Source organism: Pseudopipra pipra, chromosome 1 (assembly GCF_036250125.1).
Source record: "Pseudopipra pipra isolate bDixPip1 chromosome 1, bDixPip1.hap1, whole genome shotgun sequence".
Classification (NCBI taxonomy): Eukaryota; Metazoa; Chordata; class Aves; order Passeriformes; family Pipridae; genus Pseudopipra; species Pseudopipra pipra.
The window spans coordinates 61,014,872-61,038,411 of record NC_087549.1 but is presented as its reverse complement, the minus strand read 5'-3'; the positions used below and the strand labels follow the sequence as shown (position 1 = coordinate 61,038,411).

Sequence of the window (23,540 nt, the reverse complement as noted above, 5' to 3'; positions counted from 1 at the left end):
TGAAAATGTTGAGGAGATTCAGCTTTCTTCTACTCCAGCTATAAACAGAACAGCCACCATTGTCATCATCGCTTCATGCCTCTTCAGGGAGTGTTGGGGGGTTCCTGGGGAGGGGTATGGGCACTTCTTCCCCCTCCTGAGCAGGAACAGTCTGACACAAACCAGGCTAACTGCTGCTTTCCAAGGGCAGTGTTGTAGGCACATTTCCCAGGAAACTAGGAGCTCCTTTATTTTATTGCTGCTACCCTGGGAATAGCTGTGTCTATTTCCAGTTTTACATTAGACAGCATCCAAAATTTATGTTCTTTAATAAACAGCAAAATGTGTGTTGTCAGTATCTCAGGGTGAACACACATACAATTAGACCTTTGGCAGACCTTATTTACATTTTGCACCTAAAAGTGATCTTCAGATTTTGTCCCATGGCTGTCCTGTATTGTTTGATTTATTGTTTTAGCCATGATTCAACAAAAAGAGGGAAAAAACTGCAACAAACACAAAGATTTCACTCCTCCTCACTCTTCCCAGCTGCACACACCCGATCGACTCATTTCCTTTCTCAGCAAAGGAATTAGGCCCCTGTGATGCTGTATTTCCAAAACAAGGATGTTCAGCCATAAAACTCTTGCCTCTGTGTCAGGGAAAATATGCCAGAAGTCCTTGCTGCACTGAGAGAGGGACTAGCCTGGACACTAGCACACAATGAGCAGCAGTTAGTATGGGGAGGTGCAATACCTGCCAATGTACTTAGTGCAACACATGCCTGCACACGGAGTGCAGTATGTGCCAAAGCTGCTGAGCTGTGAGGGAGCAGGAGATGCACACCCCTCCAAGCATGGATGCTCTGGCCAGATAGGGGTAGAAGGATATGGCAGGGGATGGAAGCTGCTCAGTGAAGTCTTTTCAGTTCCCTATAGCATTTACACAAAGTAGTATCTCCTGAAACAACCCCCTGCTTCATCCAACTTAGGATCCTCCTTTCTTTTTTTCCAAGGGCATTAAATTATCATTTGCTTCTCATTCCCTTGGAAGATACACGTAGTTTTTGCAATTCCTTTGTGAAGTGCAGCTTCTCCCTAGAGACCCTTCACAGAGCTTGCAATGTTTTCTGTCCAACAATGATTTCCCCATGAAATAGGCTTGATTTGAAAGGGAAAGTGTTTCCTTGAGCTGCCAACTCAGTCAAGTCTCCAGCAGCTGAGCTGGCTTTCTTCCATCTTAAGCATCATCGCTACTAATCGAGGGTCATGCTGACAAGCTCCAGACTCTAGCTGTGCCTGTGTGACCATGTGGCCATCAGCTGACGCTATCAGTGACAGCTTGCTGGATCTGGTGGCTCTGCTATAGTCACATGGGGGAACCTACTGCAATGAAGGCAGCAGAGCTGAGGATTGTGTGTGTTCAGAATGGTGCTAAAAGGCATAAAAATCACTAAGGACTAACAGATCAGGAGATACCTACCCAGGTAGAAATACAGCATCTTTAGTCAATATTCAGAGCGTGGATGCACTAAGAGATTATTTTGCTGTGGATCGGACAGAAAGAAGTTTTTTCCCCTTTACAGCTTTTTCCAGTTGTGGAAGAAATCCCTAAAGAAAGACCAAAATGCCTCCCTCCCTTCTAATCTGACACCATGGAGTATAAATTCATGCATATTCACACAAGATTTTACTCACAGGGGAAAAAAACCAGCAGCACTGAAAGAGACAGTTCAGAATACCACTAAATTACATGTGCCATATAATTCATATTTTTCCTCTTCAGCAAATCAGTGCTATTCTCTCCTGCTAGTACTCAGTGTCAGTACTTGAATGCAGAACTGCCACTTGGAGCAAATAAAGTTTACCAAGGAAACCCAGCAGGAATTCAATGTCCAGTAGCTATGGTAAAAGGGAAAAATGTTTTTTATCATATTTCAGCTGGACTATTAGTGCCCTGTTAGGATTTCTGAGGACAAAAATGCTATTTATACAGCATCAGTTGGCAAGAAGGTGCTTCATTACTAAAGCCCTGTTGAAAAATCTGGCTATTTATCAGATGTGTAAATGGTGCTGAGTTTTTTGAAAGCCTGGCTTTTCCTTTTCTCTTTTGTCACTTTTTTTTTCTTCTGTCACTTGTTATTCCAAAGTGTTAAGTGTTTCTGGATGTGTCTCTAGAGCTTTCTTGTTTTTTGCTGATCTTTTTCACATCTTCATGAAATAGACACATGTTGAGGACAGTGCCACTTTTTAACATATTAAAACTGAAATATTGCAGAAAAACAATAATGGAATTGAGTTTTGATTTAATCCATTAGCTATGCAGAGCTAGAGCTGTGTATCTAATACTACAAGGCATGTACGTGATCTCCTTACAAGATGAAAGGAGAAGACTTTGCAGTTGAGCTTTATGCTTGTCCTTTGCATTACTGTCTTTTCATTCTCTTTTTTCCTAACTATGATTGCCCCTGGAGGAGCTGTAAACTTTGCTTCAGCTCTGCCTGAGAACAATATACCAGCCACTAGTTCTTCTCATGAGTAAGGATTGACACCTTGTGGCCAGAAAGAGCAAAAGAAAAAATAATCCTATTACATTTTGAATCATCTAGCTGTTCCCTATTAGGCAAAGTTTTCTTTAAACATCATTTATTTAGCTCTTTAAGGAGCCTAAGAAATATCAATATGGGCTTGTGCTCTTTTGCTTATGTTTTTATATGGTTAAGAATGATTAAACTTCTGGTCTCTAAGAGAGAGAAAACACCTTTGGAGGCTTTACTCCTCTAGGAGTCTAGGCCAGATAGGCCAGATAGGGGTTTTCTACTCCAGCCAGACTACCCTTCAGGGAGAAGATAGCTTAAGGATCATCTCACTGGGAGACTTAACTCCCAGTCTTTTGCCAGAGTTTGAGGAAGATGTTTTCCCCATGAAAGCATTTGCAAGAGCTGGGTGAGTAGTAGTAGTATGATCTCACAGTGGACTTTGCTGAGACTATTAGCCCTGGGTCCCCAACCCCTCGTCAGACTCTTCCAGGACAGACCTCGACCAAAGGAGCAGAAGAAATGTGTGAGAGAGCCATCATTATCTGGGAACAGGATGAGTTCTGGCTTCTTTGGGATGTTGTTTTCACTTCTGCCATAAATGTTACCTATAAACTTTGAGATTCTCTTTAAATCTCTGGTTTCTTAGTTGTTGTGTCAGCAAAAAACAGGAGTCAAAGTCTTTTTAGCTCAACAAAGTGGAAGTCTAATGAGCTTGAAACACTCCTCACTCCGACCCAGCATTTCCTCCTATGTGGTGATTTATTGTTGTGGTTTAAATTGCTGTAACTCCCAGGAACTCAGTGTTCTCGTCTTTGTACTAACAAAGTATTCAAAGGTAATTAGACCTCACCTCATGTCCTCTGTGTCTACGTGGTGGACAAGAAGTGTCAGCTAGGCAAAGCAGGTTAAAGCCACTGATGTGAGCTGGGAAGACAAGACAATAAGACTGGAAAGGGGAAAAACCAGACATTCCTGCTCATTCATCGTGTTTAGGTGATGTCAGATGAGAATGATTTATACATCAGCATGGGAAAGGTGAATTTCGAGCAGAGATGCTAGAGAGGGTATGTCTAACTTCTTCAGATATTGGCTGAAAGCTTTTCCCAGGAAAAAAGGATAGTGAAGAAGACAATGCAAAAAGCATCTTCCCAATCTTGAGAAGTTCAGTGGGCTAGTCCACAGGCTGGCAATGAAAGTGTTACCTGACTCAAGGTCAGTGTGTTTTGCCTGTGCAGAGTGCACAACTTCTCCCAAAGTACAGCTGCCATCTCTTGAAGATGCCCAAGAAAAAAATAACTGACTTTTTCACAGGTGACCATTATAATGATGCAAATGACCATTTGACCACAGCAACAATGTCAGCCACTTTAACCTGTGTGAACTTAAGGGCTGAAAGACTCATCCAAACCTCCTTCCTAAGAGAAGAGCAATGCATGTTCTCAACTTCCCACTTTGGAAGTATTTGCTTTGCACAAACATTTAGCTTGTGCAGGAGCCCTTCTGGACATCACACATTGTCCCAAGACACACCAACCACATTTCAGGTCAGTAGCAGTAATATCTCTGTTTGTAGGTCTTATGTGCATTACCTAGTACACTACTCTCTTTATTTTCTCTCTGTTAGGTGATGACAGCTCCTTCTCCACTCACATATCACATCAGCCAAGTCAATTCTCCTGACTGGAGCCAGCTGTGCTCAGGATCCATTCAACATTTTGGAGCCCCTGAAAAAGGCTGATCCCAGCACTAGTCTATTCAACTGCAATGAACTGCATATTTCCAACACTGTGCGTATGCTTTCACATACGCTGAATCCCATGTCAGCGTAAAGCTGTGGGGCCTGCATGCACAGCTGTATGTCTGTCAGTCTGTCCAGAGGGTGTTAGATGGATTGATTCCCTGCCAAACTAGCTGGCAGCAGCAGGTGGCACTCGAGGCTATTCCACTGCGCACATGTGGTGATGCTCCTAAAGGAGGACGACAAAGGGGGAAACACCTCTTGTTGACCAGCTCAGGGAAAATGTACTGATGTGGGGTTTGTGTACAATTTTGGTTATGGTCAAACCTGAAGGGAGAGGAGCCTTAGCACTTCAGAAAATGGGTCTAGGACAAGAACCAGGAGTTGTTAATTTTCAGGACTGAAAGGGCCTTAGGTACATGGCACGGCTTTCTTAGCTTAATCCTTGGAAACCTTTGAAAGCACAGCTGGAGAGGGCCCTGAGAAACATCATTTGACCCTGATTTGAACATGGAGTTAGAGCAGGTGACTTGCAGAAGACCTTTCCAACCTTGATTTTTCTATCATTCTCTGAGCAAGCTCTGTGACATGTCAAAACAAGCCTCAGAACAGAAAGCTTTCAATAAAGCCGTGATCAGGGTCTTCACTTTGAGGAGAAGCTCAGGCCTAACTCACAGTTTATTTACATCATATTATAAGTGCTATCACTCTGCTGGAGACATGGGATGCCTCTTCTGGCAGTTTTGTTACAAATATTTGAAATGTAATTTTCAAGTTTCACCTTTTGAAACCTGTAAATGTCAGAATTTCAGGAGGAAATGAATGTGCCTATGGGGTTGAGGCAAACTATTTTTGAAAGTTGATTTTGCAGACTTAATGATTTGTTTGTATTTTCTGAATGACCACTGATGTGCCTTCACAGCAGCATGCTGAGTTGAAGTCTTTGATTCCCTGCAATAAGCCTAAAAGGCTATTTTTATACAGTCACTTGTTCTCGAGGGGGGCAAAGGTGGGGGAGAAACAATGCCCAGAAATTCTTCATCAGACATAGTTTTCTAAGGCAGTCAGTGAGTAAAAGCATTTGAGTCATGAGACAGCGTACGGAAAATTTTCTGTCAAACTGCAGAGTAGTTTGAATCCATTTGTCTCCTGCCAGGTCTCTTGTGCAACCTCAGTTTGGGAACACGACAGGTTAGAATACAGGTTTGGAGTTCTTTGGCTTTGAGTCATGACATTTGAATCTCCATTAGATGTATAAAGTCAGAAATCATGAAGGCAAATGACTGCACTGAGGCTCCATATGATATTAGCTGCAATAGGTGTGGACCCTTTGTTTATGTCCATTCCAAGAGGTGAGCTGCACCTTCTGGCAGATTATTAATACAGATAATTAATCTTAAGAGGTAGTGGAAGGTAAATAACAACTCATCCTTTAAAATCCTATTATTTGTCTATGTGCTCCCTCTTTCTCTGCTTTAAGGTAACCAGATATGTTATGATTATAGGAGATAATTAACCATTCCTTATTCTATGGGATATTATTAAAAATTCTTAAAGCATAGGAATAGTGTGAGCTTTCTTTGTGATATGGGATTATATACCAGTGTGCTTAAAAAGCATAACTGTACAATAGAAAGACATAAATTTCTGGCCTGCGAAGTTTCTGGAGTGCTGTGTTTGGTATTGGAGTCACAACTGCCAAAATGTAACTTTAAAGAGAAAAATACAGAATAATAAAAATATAGTCAGGGCTGGAGAAAGCAGTGATGTGTTAACAATCAGCACATATTTTAAAAGAATAAGAAGAGAAAAAAATAGGAGAATACAGGGTACAGCTACAACCAGGAAATTTGAGATGAAATTAATAGAAGAGACGATTAAGAAAACTATCAGAAATTATACTTTAAAAAGTAAGTAAAGGAGCAGGCTTCAAAGGAAAAGACAGAAAGCAACTCAGTAAATTTGGGAATGGATACCACTTAAAAAGCATACTTATTCTTGATTAAGAGGCTTTTAGAGTGAAACCTACTTATCTAATAAAAGCATAGCTACGATATCATTGTAGTAAAGTGTTCTAAAAGTTCTTAACAGGCACAAATTTGCTGTATACTTTTTGGTGTTCTGCTTAAGTGCATCTTTTCAAGGAGGAAGACTACAGTACAGTCATATTGGGAGCTTCCATATGAGCTCCACTTTTATTTTTAGGCATCCTCTTTTGCAGAAACGCAATTCTGTCCCCCCTGAGTTTATCCATCTGAAAGGGTTTAGCAGCTGGTTTAGTTCTCACACCTGGGAAAGTCTGGATAGCCTGAAAGCCCAGCTTAATGAACTGGTTTCACTGCACTGGGTAGCTGTCTGCAAGTGGAAAAAAGAGAAGTTTAGGAAAAGATTAAGAAAACAACAGATTTTTGCCTCGAGTAGAATATTTATTTATTGACCCATAAGTGGTGCAGCTGTATTTTCAATGATTGATGAGAAAATGCTAAGATAAATATTTCAAGAGTTATGACTGTCTCCTGCTGTTATTCTGGGCCAGCAACCTATTTTGAAAGCTTTTTTTTGTCAGAGGTGAGCTTCCTGCAGTGTTTCTGACTCAAATCTTTGTACGCAAGTGAGAAGCATCAGGTTATTTCTAAATCCTAAATGCTCGATGCTTTGTGTCTCGTAGGACAGCGGAGCACAGAACAAGAAATCTCTCATAGCTACCTAAAAAACCTTCTTTCTGTACAATGGTGTGCCAAGTTCATTGGCAGCAAAATCGAAATGCTTGCCAATCTCTGACATCGTTTCTAAAAATATTTTGTATATACGTAATCATTCAGTTGAGATTTCTGGAATGATTAATCTAATTAATTTTAGAAGAAATTGCCCACAGGCCTACAAGTAAAATGCAAGGAAAAAATATTAATTAAGATCACATAGTGAACTTTAAATAATTAAAAAGAAAATGCTGTGTCCCCAAAGACAAAATTTATCCATGGTCTCTTTGTCATCCCTTTTGAAGAGTATATGAAATTTCCATCATGCTTTAAGTTAGTGTGAATAAGCCTGCCATCTCATCGTCCCATTTTTACCTTTCCACTGAATAAAGAGTTGCAAGAGGCAGTCCATTTAGCAATGATGAAAACTGAAAGCTTATTTTCCACATATTTTTAAAAATACACATTGAGGTCATGGCCCCTCTGAAATGTGCAGCTGGAGGAGAGCACGAGTGGGAGGTAGAAACTGCAGCTGGAAGCAATTTCTCCAGTGTCACACCCTGGCCTGGCCAAGGCTGCTTTGGCCCTGAAGAAAAATAGTCATTTAAAATCATAGGTAGAAAAGGGTGCCGCTTGGACCACCTCTTTCCTCGTGAGAAGCTCTAGAATTAGAACCACCCACAACCCACTACAGCCTGCACGGTCCACTGATGATATTATTCTGGAGAAATTATTTATTGATGCCACAGTCATATACAATTCCCAGCCTTGTCCTATCCATGTGTTACTCTTCACAGGTTTCAGTCAGTTCTTCATAAGGGATGGAGTAACTCTTTCTACCCTGAACCCTTCAGAGGGTTAACTACCACAGTCAGAGTGAGGAAGACAATGACAAGACAATGCCACTGTTGCACCACTGGCAGAGCATCTCACAGTGTTAGGTCAATATGGGGTTTATCTACCCAAGATAGATGCAAACAGGTAGCTTTAGGCTAAACATACACAGGGTATGTGTTTTGCACTTTAAAGCACCCTAGAAATGTCCCAGGTGGGGGACATACATCCATTTAGCCATTGCCTTGACTTTTGATAAAAAAGTTTCTTAATTTTGCAGAATAATTCCTAATTTCAGAGAGATGGAAAGCCAAAAGAAAAGCACTTCTCTGTTAACACACACAGTAGGTAAGGACCTGAAGCCTGCACTTCAATACTTCCCCCCGATGTTGGAATGAGAAGTCACTCCTTGTCATAGCTCAGCTATGTTGTAGAAAGCACCTCTGGACAGAGAGCGAACTCTCCAGGCAAATTCTGATTTTGAACATCTGTGCAATCTCAGTGATTTCAGCAAGGAATTAAGTATTTAAGGAGAGAAAGCATTGTTGGACTTGACATGCTGGATAACACAGACCATCCCATCCCGTCCCGTCCCGTCCCGTCCCATCCCTTCTCCTTGTACCAAGCCAACTAGTGCAGAATAGGTTGGTTCAGCTCTAAATTAGAGCTTGTTATCAAAGCCTGAAAACTGATTGCATTCATTAGCTAATAATTTCTTGGGCAAAATTCAACATCAAAGAGTTGCATTTAAAAATAAACTGGAAAAATAATTCCTTTTCTGAATTGAAAACCAGAGGGAACTGGTCAGTAGGTGGCACAAGAAGAGCACAGGACTGCACTGCAGTATGAGAGCTGAGCAGCCGGGGTTGCATCCTGAGCCAGCAATGTGGCCTTTCCCCTGCTCCCTGAAGTACACTGAGTGAAGGGTTTAAGTGGAAGCTCTCCCTGAAATGCTACTTAGTCCACCCCTGAGCGCACTGTGTGCTTTTGACATCCACTACCACCACTACATTGACTGCTTTCAAGCATTAACTAAGATTGAATGCCAGTGTACATCAAAATAGACACCTGACAAGCCAAAGTACAATGCTCTGACATTTAGCAAGTTTGGGGTTTGCTAGCTTGAAAAATTTTTGCTTATATCGCAATCAAAGCATCTCATAGTCTTTTAGAGTGATGGGGGAACACAGCCCCACAACAGATCCCTTCTGCTGAAGAAGAAGGTTCATTATCTGGTTTGTTTATCAGCAGCATGTTAAGGAAGCAATTAGTAGACCCACAAGTCAGGGCTTGAAGCACCAATTCGAGGCCATCATGATCTGCAGGAGGTCTCTGTCTTGCCAGAGAAATAGCAGCAGCTGCTAGAAAACCACATTGCACTGGGAGGTCAATGGTGAGCATCGGATTGAGCAATTATATTTAACCTTAGAAACGCTGTGATGACTGAAGGATGCTGCCTTTGTCGGCTGCTGCCTTCATTGACTGTTGCCAAGGTTTTTCTTGCTGTTTGGAGTTACAGGAGCAGCGTGACTGGGTGTGAACTGGCTCAGCAGTTCCTCTTTCTTCTGTGCAACTGCATGTGTCGTCTTCTCCACTAAGACTTTAAAGTAAAATGCAGAAAGACACATGTACTTGGTGTCCTGCCTTGTCACTCTGACATATCATCATTCATTTACAGAAAATGAGTTGGAGGAAAATTGAATGGGTAGTGGTGTTGAAAATGGTATATATAATTAAGTTTTTCTGAATGTCTCCTTTGCACTTTGGTGCCAGAGGACTGCACACAAATCACCCAGAATGTTACGAAGAAAATAATATTTAATTAGAACCAATCAAGTGTAAAAATTATGACTTCTGCCTACTCTTTTACTATGGTAAAAATACATCTACAAACAGCTTATTATCATCTTAGGTGTGTTTGTGTTTAAAAAAGAAAAAAAAGGAGGAAGGCAAACATCAAACACTGAAGAAAACAAGCTATCATCAGCACAAATATACTTGTCATTGTAATGTATTTTCCTTAAACAAGCAAAATTGAATGCTACATAGCCCATCTCTTGTATTATTCTATTTGTCTGTACAATTCTAAAAAGACAATTATAAGCACTATTTAAGCATAAAATACACCAAATCCATCATACCTTTCTCACTTCAAGTCTAATTTCTCTTTCCAGCCCACACATACCTGCTGTTATATCTCATTTATTGCTGTAAATTATGTGCATCAGCATCAGTGAAAGTAACTGATGACACTGAGAACACAACCGTACTGAATTCTAATCAAAAAGTGATTTTTCACCAGTTAAAACTCTCTTAACTCCTATTTCCTTCTTCCTCAAGTAAAAGAGGACAGGAAGCCTAATTCTGAGATATAATTTATTAAAGACTGGAAACATGCTGGGATTGCCAAAGCAGGTGAGACTGGACACGGTGACCCAGGAATCCCTTTCAGCCTGGTACAGCAATGATTTCAGCAGACCTGAAGCATCATATGAGTCCTTCTTGACAGGAACAGAAATAGGTGATGGTGCCCATTGAAATACTGGAAGCATGTTGGTGGAGAAAATAACCTGGGTCAGCTGCTCCCTGTTACGCCAGCAGTGTTGTCCACCACAGTATACGGTCAATTGAGTCTGACCACTCTCCAAGCATCCAGCAATACAAGACTCAAAGCGAATTCTTCATATTTTTCAAAGTATTTCTGCACAACCCTTTACTTTAATTTCTGATGAGCTCCAAACGAATAATCTGACCTGACTGTTGCCTGGTAAAATGTAATGGATGTCTGTGGAATTTCTTATCTTGACTTGACAGTGATTTGTCGTTTTGGTTTTAAATCTCTGGACTGCTTGGGGTTGTCATACAGAATCTAGTGTGAATTCCCCGTGTGGATGAGCTATGCATGGACATTAACACAGCTATCAGGTGCAAATAACAGTGAGTTTTTCATATTCCCCATAGGGATTCAAAATCCTACATTTAGTCCAGATCAGGATGAATCAAAGAGCTTTAAAATGAAGCTCAAATACATCTGCTGGGTTTTATCTATCATTACAATGACAGCACAAGATTTACCTGCCTACATCAGAAGCAAAAAATCAACGATGGCCCTTTGGATGACCCTACTATGAGATTCAAATGGCAAGGAAACCTGAAACCCTGCCATCCACTGCTCTCCAGTTACACTGGCGCATGTGGCAGGGCTTGCTGTCCTGAGTCTAGCCTTCAGTGGTCTCAGCTGCATGCGGCAAGACCTGCCATAGGAAAAGCTTCAGGAGTCCTGCTGGGGAAGACACAGCTTATGTATTTGCAACATGGCTCATGGATTTGCAACACAGATCACATGCTCCAGACCTCTTAGCTTTGCTCTTCGCTGGTAAAGGGTGTGCAGGGGGTGTGTGTTGTGACCTCTTTCTTGTGATATAGGAAACATTTGAGGTAAAACCTACAAATGTGTTTGCTGAGGCAAAGCTTATAGGTGTGAAAGCAGGGGCCCAAATTGTCAACTCATTGGAGAAGAGGCCAGTGATAGGATTGCCAGTGGCACTCCAGGGATTACTGTAATAGCAAAGCTGAAATTAGAATGTAATTGAGAAATGCTGACCACCCCTACCAGTGCAGCACTGACATGGACGTACTAAAGCTGTATTGCCCTCAAACACTCCACTGTTTCCTCAGAAGGCAGCAGCGAGGCTGAGGTTTCAAACACAGGCCAGAGTGCACATGGGTTTATGCAGGGCTTTCTAACACCCTTGGATCCCTCCTCGTTCAGGGATCCACACAGCGCAACATCGACTTACAGACGGGTGAACTTCAGCCCATTCTGCAGAGGCTGGAAAAGGCCCCGCTCTTCCGACGGGCACCTTCTCTCATCCCAGGAGGGCTGCACGCTCCTTGCCTCCCCCTTGAGCTCGCTCTCCCCAGGGACTGATGCCGTGGCTCCTCCACGTCGCAGGTGCTCACGTACACACCAGGCGCGGAGAATCAGGATGAAATTACGTGCCATCACCTTCATGCATAAAACATGGCATGGCGACAGAGGGACGGCAGGGCCTCGGTGGCCGCCCGCCGCATCCTCCCGGCGGCCCGGGGCTTGGCCCGGGGCTGCCGCAGGCTTGCCCAGCGGGGAGCGGGCCGTGCCAGGTGGCCCCGGGGACGGGCGGCCCCTCCAGCCATGGACCTGTCCCCGTGCCTGCACTGGATGCGGAAACGGCTCTGGCGGTGCAGGGTCAGGCGGCGGCGATTCTGCAGTAAGTGTCGCGTCTCATGTCCCCGCGCACCTTCCTCCTTTTCCACCCCCGCGCCCTTTCCCTCGCTGCCTTGCACCCATCCCACCGCGCAGATGGGCCAGCATGCAAGGAGACCCTGCGGCTAGGCCGAGGTCCACGGCCCTGGGCTTGGCACGACGGGAGGGTGGGGGAACAGCCGTCTGTCCCCATCAGCCCTGAGTCGGAGGAGCCCCTGCTTAGCAAAACCCTGCGGCTGGGGGACTTGGTTTGAAAGGGTCCCTTCCTAACACGGCTAAGAACTTTTTCACATTTGTAAGAGAGTTTTAAGAAGGGTTGGTTTGTGCGTTGGAAGGGGAATGTGGAAAAATGCAGAATAATACCCACCCCTCTTTTTTTGACCAGCTGCAGGAATCAAAAAGGTGTGATTGAAAGGAACAAAAGTGGATCAGTGACTTGTGAAATACCACAGTGGAGAAGATGTCCTGAACCTTCCCACTTCTTTGGCTGGTAGAAGCCATGCACATCACTGATAAAAATGTAGGCACACACATATGTATCTAGATATAGATATAGATATAGATATATAGATATCCTTACTGCAAGTTGCTGGGGTACATTATCCACCATTCCACCATGGTTTTACTGGAGGTAGTTTGCTTGACTTCCTTGACAGACTACATATACAGAGATCCAGACACTTCTGGCTGATTTATTCAGGATCCCTTTCAGCTGGCACCTTGGAGAGAAATTCTGCCAGTGGTTCTGCAGAGACTCTGGAAGGGTAATGCATCTGTGATGAACTGGGGAAACAGGGGATTTCTTTGGTTTGGTCAACTGCAGTGTCTAATCACCCCTGAGAAGATGCAATGCAATGGCTTGGGAAGATAGGCTGGGTTGGCTGGCCAAATGAAGCATCCTCTCTCCCATCAAGCATGTGACATATTGTAAAAGGGATCTTGGAATGAGAATGCCGTTCAGAACACAATGCAAGAGGATGAATATGATAAAATGAGCATACTGTCTGTCAACATCTCTACCTTGAATTCATGTCATTTCACTATCCTAGTTTAGCTATGGAGATAACAAGGTCTGCTTGAATTTTTCTAACTCAGAGCATTGCAGCATAGACATGCAACTCTCACAGCTACCTTCTTAAATATTGTTTTGTCATGAGTTCAACTCCAGTTTCAGATGCAAAATATTACTGATAGATGTCAGAAAGACTGATTTTCCTAGTTGTTGGTTGACTGTACTCAGAGTTCACTGGTTTTAAATGCTTTTATCTTTGTTAGTATTTTGGTGTGCCACAGCTCTATGGTCAATTTTCTGGTTGCTGATGAAGTAGAAATATAGAAGCACTTTTGTTTCCTGTCTACTTAGAATTATGTTCACCTTTTCCATATGAAGTACCCTACTCTTCAAAAATATGTATTTGGCTGATAGTTTGTGCGTATATATGGAAACTTCTTACCACAACATCCACTTTAAATAAAGTGGATAGATAATTAATTATCTTGTGAGTACATATGTTCCTTACTTGTGCTGTCCTCTGAGTTAGTAAGAACTACTGCCAAATGTATGCGGCACCACTTAGCTGGAGCTCCAAGAATGGGAAATTTGAGAAAGGCAGATGCTCTGAATAATTGAAGGAGGTTTCTTTAGTTGACAATTGTGCTATCTTTGCACATCTCTCAAAGCCTCTCTTTTTAGCTGTTCTCTGCCTTAGGGAAACATTGCAGCACTGAAAAAGAGAGGGATAAAATTTTTTTATTTTTATTTCTTAATGAGTCTGAAAAATGCTAATCGCTCAGAAGAGTGTTTGTTGGCTTTGTAACTAGAAATAACTTCTGTCATCTTTAATTGGATTGCTTTAGCCTACCTCAGTGAAGAAGCACAACTTTCTGTGGTTTATGCTGAGGCCAGTTGCAATGGCCTGCTCCTTGCAAGTTCCTTATCTCTGGACTCAGCTTGCCCTTCTTAGCTGCCTTCTGCTGAGGGACTGCAAGCAAAACTGCTGCTATTACAGGAGACATGCTGCTCTTCTGTTTTAAAATGTGCAGTTTAAAATTTTAAAAAAGAATTCTAGTAAGGAAAATACTGCTGGCTGGTTTCCAAAGTCCCTATGAGCACAGGCTGTCACTGTACCTTCTTGTTAAGGCAGTCATTCAAAGAAACAGCCGGTGGACTTTGCAGTCCTTCTGTGCCTGCCCTTGTGGCCTCATTTTACAGCCGAGTCCCTGAAGAAAGCTCCCTGCAGGCACGTGTGCTCATGGCAAAAACACTGCTTTGAACAAAGGCACTTTTTCAAATGGGGAGCAATACTTTCCTTATTTTCCTCACTGCCTTGGCTGAATGTGGCTGTCCCTCCAACCAAGGGGAAGCAACTGCAGCTGGTGCCAGAGAAGCCCTCTGAGAGGCTTCTGACATTCACAAAATTGATTCTCTGTTTTCACCTCTCAGCAAGGGCTGGTTCCAATACTGTGTGAGACATTGGACAGAGATTGTAAGTTCATGATAATGCCGTAAAAAAACCGATTCTAGATCTACCAAAATCTGCTTTACTGCTGGACGCTCCTGTGTCCATGCAGATGGAAAATGTTGTAAAGCTTTCCTGGAGCAGGGCATCTAGTCTCCCTGGGCCCTCTCAGGGTGACCTGCTTTTACTTTTATTTCCCTTGGCCCAGCTGCACATATGGTTCATGAACTTGGGGTCTCCAAGACTGCTGCCTGGCTGCTAGGCTTGATTGAAGCTGGCCAGTGGGTTAAAAAATGTTAATGATCACAGTGTCATCACATGTACAATGTTTCTTTAGGAAAACAGGCTAAAAGGGCCTGCTCACGCCAAGGTTGGAAGCTGAATTTGGATCATGCTAGTAATAACTGCATGGAGCAAGTCTTAAAACTGTATTGGGAAGAGACTGAAAAGCAGCTGTTTGCTGCTACTCCCCAAAATGTACTTGGCTTCTGGCCACCAATGCATGTTAAAACCCTGGGGATCTGTGGGGAGGATGTTTCTCTGGGTTTTCCTGAAACCTAACAGATGGGGTTTGCACAGAAAACTCTAAGACTTCACACAGAGAAAAAGGATTGTATGTTCCTAATGCAGGACAGCAAATAGGGAAATTCAGCTGGCTGTGTGCTAAGGGGTGTTTTGGATGGCTTTTGCTGGCTGGCTGTGCCAGCCCAATGCTCAGAGTTTGCAAGGTCCCTGGTCTTGAGTGGTCTCTGCAACTCTGCTGGGTTGGACCCATCCATACCGTTTCAAATACCCCTGAAAGCACTTGGTAAAAGGAAAGAGCTGGGGAAGCTGCAGCAGAAATATTTAGTGAGTTGTTTAGAACCATAATCCCAGCTGGGGCTGGAGGGGCAAGACACGGGGTGTCTATCCATATGCTCGTCCCATGAGCACTGGCCACCCACGGCACTGTGCTGGGTCTGAGTCTGGGTCCAGTCCAGGTCCAAGTCTATGTCTGGGTCTAGCCCTTGCCAGCGCTGACTGTCAGCCCCACAAACTCATCCTGAAACACTGCCAGGTATTGGGGATCCAGCTAGAGCATCTACCCTGCAAGGGTGGGTCTAAAAAGCTGTATCCCTTGGTGCTAATGTAGCTTTCACAACCTGCAACATTTAGGGCAAGGAATCGATGGCAAGCTTCAATCAAATCTCATTAAGTATTCATCGTTAGGCACATTTTCTCCTCATCAGAAAGACCTACTAGAGTAATGCCGTGAACAGCCCCTTATTATTTCTGATCCAAACTGGCTGTGCAATTTAGACAGGAAAAGGTCTGCTGTGTACTTCAATTTGTTTCCAAGTGAAAAAAGAATCAGTTGCCACAAAAAATGAGAGAAAAGCAAGCAACCAGGAGAAAAAATATAATCTGGAAAAAAAATGGCAAAAGCATAACTTGTACATGAACTTCATAGCCTCACAATATGAAAGCCTACCTTATTTTGTGGTACATGCAATTGGTTCATAGGAAAAAAACCCCGTACAAGTCACTGAGGTTACGGAAAGCAGTCCAGAAATATTGTTGATATTCATAAATGGAAATAATCTATAAGCTAATAGGGGAGTCTGTATTTAGACTATATTTAAGTGGCAATAAAAAAAGTGTATGCTGTTTGTCCTACTCATTCTTGGAAATAATGTAGTTTTAAATTATGTTTTTGTTTTGGAAAGAGAGGAGGAGAATTGTTTTCCTGCAGATAAGTAGACTTTATGTAATACTGGATACAAGATCCATACTTTTCTTCTTACCTCAGGGAAATGTTGTTTGGAAAACATATGCTAACGTACCTGAAGGCATGTGCCCTGTGCAGTGCTGTGATACTTGTGTGGGCAAAAAACCTTCCCACTCACAGGGATCCATTCAGGACTAGTGGAGATTGATGGATTTCAAAACCATCCAAGGCACAGCTCTTTGTCTTCTCAGACCTTTGACGTGTGGAAAGAAGAATATGCAAGTATGACTAATATTCACCCATTGCTGTGCAAAAACTCTTCCCACAGAGCTTTTGTTAGCTCTGTACCCGTGTGATGCTTAGACTCAATCCTTCAGTGACTGGAAAATCTTAATGGGTTTCTAGGTACACTTTGAATAATAATTAAAGTACTGAGAATTTCACATCAATAAGTCTTTCAAAACAACCTCAAGAACATTTGCGTGGTTTGGTTTGTTTTTCTTAATATCACCCCTCAACCATTCATTTTTTGATGTATTTCAGAAAAGCTGGAACTGCTCTGTCATTATTCATTACAACCAGGGAACCTGACAGCTTAATGGTGAGGGCAGTTGGTGATGAAAATGTAGTAGATAAGTTTGTATAACATGCAGTAATTCACAGGTACCAATATTAAGAATATCCAAGGAAAAGGGTGATAATTGCAGTTGCCTGAGGAAGACAGACGGAAACTTTTGTAACTTAAACCAGTAGCAATAGTTATTTTGTTTGTCATGTCTTACCTCTTTCTTTGAAGGGCTATACTCTGTCTTATTATTATATGCTTATTATATAAACCATCCTCCATTTCATCCTTCTGGATACAACAAAACTTTAGTGCTTCTCAGCTGAATTATCAGCAAATCTGGTAACCCTCATGTGAAGTAATAGAGGTCTCATGCTCAGCACCAGTTAAGAAGTATTGTGCTGATGCAACAGCTCTTATTGGGACAACACTACTGCTCCTCACTCTCATACGACATGAGCTTACAGGTGTCCTGTGAAGCCTTGTCAGGGCCACCTTGACCTTAGGAGACAACTACTGAATGAAAGGAAGGTGTTCAGTCACTAAACTTCTCCCAGCATTCATGGGACTTAGGATGAGTCTGGGCATAAAACCACACTTGCCAAACACTAGGGGCAGTGCAAGGAAATAACTGCCCAACGACCAAATATCTCCCTTTTTCTTTGCATTAAGACTTATATTCATGAAGTGAGAACTTCACTGTTCTGCTGAACATTCGTAAAACCCACAAGCCCTACATTTGCAGAGCAGGCTGCATTGCCTGATGCTTTGTGCCAAATAGCTTTTGTAAAATAAAATCCATACATAAATCCAAAGGAATTAAATCCCTCAGTGGGCCTAGGGCCAATGTCACTTAAATCCCACTTAGACTGTACTTAGAGGTGGTGGGTGAGCCTTGTGCTACGTGGGGGAGATAGGAACTGCCCCACAGCATCTTCTCCCAAGCAGAGGGCACAGCATGACCTCCAGGTCTGAGTATGACCCTTAGCTCCTGCTCTGAAGACAAAGGGAATGCAGCAATCTGGACATTTTGTACTGCCTGCTGAATTACCCCACTGACAAGCCCTAGTTCCTCCCCTCTCCTTCCTGAGAACTGTGTTGGCTTAATCTAGTCCCAAAACTTTCAGATGACTAAAATTTTTTAGTGAAGATATATCCCTCTTGCAGTGATCTTCTAAAGAGGGTTTCAACCCTAACTTTTTTACGAAATAGGTAAGGATTTAGTAGTCACCTGAAAATAATACTGAGCTGTTCCAAAGCTGGTCATTTAAACAGAGTGGTTACAGTGTCCACTGCATAGGCACTTGCAACCCTGTGCCAAATATAATGACTACTTTAGTTAAGCCTTTTAGCTCTGTTAATCCTTTTCATCTGAGTAAGGAGTGGCATATTGGAAAACTAAGCTGGAAAGCAAACAGAAATGATGAAAAGGAACAACAGATTATGCCTGCACAGAGTGGAGGACATCAGGGCAAAAGAAATGCAAAAGACACCTAAGAGCCTTTAAAAGCATTAGTAGCATCACCAGGTATGGAGTGGTCACTATACTGAGCATCTAGTTTGAGAAGTCCAGATAAAAGCATGTAGTTTATATTTTAAAATATAAGAAATAAGTAAACTTAGCGCTTGTCACATGAAGACTTAAACCCAAGCAGCATAAATTAACCATTGAGTTAGATGCCATGGCATGGTGTTTATGATGAAATGGTTTTTAATACCTTGTGGGTTATGATCCAGTGCCATAGGCAGCAGTTGCATTTTTCAAAGCCTCTGAGTGCTGATGGCAGCTTTCCAACAAAGCCACTGGATCCTGAAGTCCTCTTTACCAGTCATCCTCAAAAGCCAGAATGGGCTGTAGTCGCCCACAGCTGAGCTCTAGTGCCTCTGCAAGAACTGGGTGTTTCTCTTGAGGAGAATGCAAATTACAGAAGAACATATGTATTAAATAATGGAAAGCAGCTACTTTCTAAGTGATAGACAGCTTTACGGAGTATCAGTATACGTCACACAAATTCTGGGAGGAATACAGGCCTCCTGTGGAATATTACCATCACACTATTAAAGTTGAAAAATGCTTTTCATTTTACTTAGAGTTGCCAAATTTTTTGAAATGAACTCTTCACTTCTAGTTTTCATATCAGTTGTTCTTCAACATAGTCAAGCAAAAGGTGCTCTCATGTTTGTGACAAGTAAAGCTCTCCACTTTCAAAAATGTTACACTGCTTGCTCTGATGCAGAAGTCAAATTGCTGGGGTAAATTCTGTGGATGCAAACTGTTTGAAAACAACACAGAAATGAAGCTCAAATTTCCAGTTTTGCTTTCAACATACAGATTTTAGAACGCCAAGACAAAACTGAAACAAGATTAACATATTCCAAGTATCAAGGAACCAGTCTGCAGTAAAATAATAGCAATAATCTTGTCACCAAGTTTGTAAAAACGCTTAGTAGAAATATCTGTTATATGCTTTTGCATAAGATGAACAGTCTTGTAATGTTTTCACACAACCATGCTTCAGTGAAGCTAGGCCTTTTAATTTAATATAAAATCTGAGATAAATCTTGAACCCTTATATTAAAACAACATCTGTTGCATTCACCAAATCTCAGCAGAACAGCAGATAGACCCACAGTTATGGAGGAGAGCTCTGCAGTACAGAAGTGTCTCCGTTTCCCACTCTTGATCATCCACGGAGCACAAGAAGGTTGGCATGTCCCAGCAGGAGAAAGCACAGACAGGGACCTGAGAGTCTGGCCAGGTCAGAGGATTCATCTTATGGAAAATATGGAAGATAAACTAACTCCCACAACCAGCTTTACCCTACTTACCCTTTCTATTTAAAACCTGTGCTGAAGGGAGTTCAGTATCTGAGAGGGTTTAGTTTTGGAGAAGGGATGGGCTGATGCATAATTAAATTATTTCTAGTTTGGAGCGGCAGTACAAAGCCAGGCTCCTGCACTGGGTTCCTAAAGTCTAACCCAAAAATGTCAAATCATCTTGAAGCAGAAAAAATAAACTTCTAAGAAGAAGGTAGACAGAGCAATTCAGTTTGCCTGTAATTGCTTGTATTTCCTTTGCTTTTCTAGTGCAAGACTGCTGGATAAATCCAGTGTAATTTAAAACAGAACTAATTAATATTTTACCTGCACATGCATGTGGGGGCTTTTTAATATACCCATGCTCTTTAGAAACACTGAAGCATTGCACCAAGTTTTTCAGCAGGAATGGAGAAACTGCCAAATCTTGTCATAGACAAGGGACAGTCTTACAATATTCTGAGTTGGAAGGGAACCACAAGGATCACCAAGTCCAACTCCTGGTCCTGACAGAACAGCCCCAAGAATCACACCATGTGCCTGAGAGTGTTGTCCAAACACTTCTTGAACTCTGTCAGGCTTGGTGCTGTGACCACTTCCCTGAAGAGCCTGTTCCAGTGCCCAGCCACTCTCTGGTTCAATCATTGAATGGTTTGTGTTGGAAGGGACCTAGTTACAACCCCTCTGACATCTTCTTGACACTGAGATGAGTGCCAGCTGGTGTTATCTCTGTAATGAAAATTGGCAGTGTATTAGTCCTTTTTACAGGGGCCTCTGGTGGTCTAGTGGTTAGAGTGCCTGACTCTCACCACTGCGACCCGGGTTCGATTCCCGGCCCCCTGGGCAGGTGGAGCTCGTCAGCCTTGGTAGGCAATCCACCTAAGAGAAGGTCACTCTAAACAAACCTACATCCTGGGGACCTCACTGCCACTGTCCAAGCTTTGCTCGGCCCCGGCAGATGAACCTCAGGACTAAAGGGTGGGCTCAGTTCAGCGCACGCTGTGTCTCACCTAAAAAAAAAATCCACTGCGCAGGCTGGAAGGGTTAATGACCTTTCCCAAAATCTTCGCTCGCGAAGACTGGCCATTATATTATTAGTCCTTTTTACATACATAAGTTCTTGAGTGAACTATTTATTGCTCATTAACACTGTTCCTGTGGTAGTAAGCTTCATTAAGCCATTTCCGTTTGCCCTTTATACAATTCATGAACTGGTCTGACTGCTAACAGGGACTAACTTGGGAGCTTGACTCAGATGTGTACTTTCATGGTGCTTCCTTATGCACCTGTACTAGGAAAAAAATCATTGCAGCCTCAAGAAGACAGAGCTGCTTAATACTGAGAGGTGTGCTGCCATAGCCCTAGCAGAAGGAACCTAGAGGAGGATTGCAGAAAAATGCCATTTCTGTGCAATATGTAGGTGAAATGCAGAACTAATCTGTCCAGCCCAGCCAGCCTGAGCTTCTTTTGACACACAGCTGAAAAACTGTAAGCTGTCAAGGAGGATAAGGAGAAAAGCATCACGACGTTTTGCCAGCTACATGGACCCCCTCCCCTGCACAGTGACCAACAGCCACAGGGAAAGGCAGCAGATATGCAGGGAGAAGTTTCCACAGGAGATGCTTGGTTCACAGTCCAAAGCAATCCTATGTGAGCCTGCCATGCTGTCGTTCCCTCCAAGCTGATAGACCAGCCGGTGGAAGGGAAGGATGGACTTTACTAGGAGGTGCCACTCCTCACTCCAAACTGAAATGTTATCTGCTTTGGTCATTTGCTTGGAAACGTTTTTAGGTGTATATGAGGTGATACTCTGTCTTCTCTATGGATTTCTGTGGGGCAGGGGAGAGAGGACTGGGAACTTCCTCAAGCAGCTCTTAGCTTGGCCAGATGTTGCTTGGTTACACTCTGAATAATTTTCAAAATTTGTGTTAAAGTCACAAGGGTAAGAGATTTTAAATACATATATAAATTAGAGCTGAGATTGCAGGGAATGAGCAAACAAATGCATACAAATATGAGTCCTAGCTGGCCTGACTAAGCTCCAGACATGAAAAAAATACTTGTAACTTCTTTAGTGAAATTTTCCACAGTTCCAGGTCCTGATGGCACAGGTTGGGCCTGACAATACAGCTGAGCTGATCAAAGCCAACCACCCCTGGAAGCTATGAAAAGAAATCACATTAGCAGGTTTAGACCCTCAAAAGATGTCAAAGTAACAAAATCCCTTTGCAAATACCAGCAGAAGGTACTTAAATACCTTTGATGAGCATGAGTTTGCATGCTTCCCCTTCTTGCAGTGCTCGCTAGTTTAGGCAGGTCCCACCAAGCATATGATGTGTATTTAACCTCATATTACGGGTGTCAGGAAGGACAGAGGTTTCCTTCCCTCTCAGACTGGGGACTGGCTTGTGTCCTGCTTATCCTGCTGAGTCCTCAACAGCTCAACTGCCCCTGCAGATGTCCATGCATGATATACATGTCATCCTCCCAGCCCTGGCTCAGGACAGGAGCCCAGGGAAGCTAAGGAGCTTCCAAAAAGCCGTAAGTTCATCAGGAAGAGTTTTCCTTCAGGACTGAAGACTGTGGTGACTCACCATGGGACCAAGGGGCTCCTTCGCAGCCACTGCCCTCCTCTGTTATCAGCACATCAATAGTGTATATGAATACTCTGGAAGCGCAATGAAATGGTTATTTCTAAGACTACGAGCCATGTTCAGGCATTATTCAGCCAAAGGAAGGGCAGTAAAAACACCTCCCTTTGCAGCAAGTCTGCATGGCTTCTGAAGGTGGGCCAGAGCTGCATCAAGAGCCTGCCCGAATCAAGTCTGAAGGATCGAGCACCTACAAATCATCCTCCTTGTTTCTCATTTGGGTATTTCATAACTAAACGTCTTTAGCGCAGCTATCTCCTGCCCCCAAACTCCACTTGAGTGGCAGAAATATCGCCCCATGCTCCTTACATTTTTTGTGTTGATTGGCAAAGTAAGGGCAGCTTAAGTTTATGTAAGCATTGGTAATATACATGCCCTTGGTTTGGTTTGCAAACACTGCATCAAATCCAGGTAAAACAGGAAGCTAACCTGATGACCTAAATAAAGTCCTACTGTGTTTTTTTCCACCCTTTCTAATAGTCCTTATCACCATGTTTGTTACACCTCATCATTATCTAAGAAGAACACAGTCTTATATTATTTGTGAGTCAGATCAGTCATTTGAGATCAGTCATTACTACTGACACTAACATTGCCACTATTTTAAAGGTACATTTGTTTAAAAATGCTTTGGTCTTTGTGGCATCTTTAACCCGTTGCAGTCAATTTGATACATTAAAATTATGGGAATCTGGGTGCTATTGTAATATTGCCGTTTGTATTTGAATTTTTTCAATTCTACTATTCATCAGCAGAGGCTCCGAAAAGGTCAGAGGGAGGTCTGGTAGACTAAAATCAATCATTTCCATGGTGCTCCCCTGCTGAATTAATCAATTAGAAGTGTTTTCAAGGATCTTTCATGCCACTTCCAACTCTTGCGTATTGCTAGACTGTATATTCAAAGAGTCATACTGCATTACTTAGCTTTTGTGGAGGACATGCCTTTCTTTAAAAAAGGACTGTTTAGTTGGTTGCAGGAAGTCAGTCTTGTCCAATGACTGCTTCCCTGGATAAATGGTCAAAGTTGTCTATATGAAGGCACTAAGTAAAGAAAATCTATACCAACAGAGTTACATTTTATACTTTAGTATATATAATAGAAATATTAGATAGTGTATATATTTTAACATACAGAGAAGATTTGAAACACAAAAGAAAGTGAGGAACGTGAGATCACTTGAAGCTGATTCTTTGGCTAATTGTGTTTCAACTCTAAGACAAGGGATAATTGTGATCTCTCCCTCCATCTTTATGTGACATAGTGTCCTGCCCATATATCAAAAGTTACATAGTTCTTCTCTCTCT

The 23,540-nt window shown here is 42.5% G+C and overlaps 1 protein-coding gene across 1 annotated transcript in view; it reads left to right on the top strand.

Moving 5' to 3' along the window:
- The first annotated feature begins 12,022 nt into the window (after positions 1-12,022).
- The window catches only part of RIPOR2 (RHO family interacting cell polarization regulator 2), a 107,643-nt gene continuing 96,125 nt past the window's right edge, over positions 12,023-23,540 (top strand). Inside the window, exon 1 of the mRNA XM_064658433.1 lies at positions 12,023-12,039. The gene's annotated coding sequence lies outside the window, so the exon portion shown is untranslated. The remainder of the gene's footprint in view (positions 12,040-23,540) is intronic.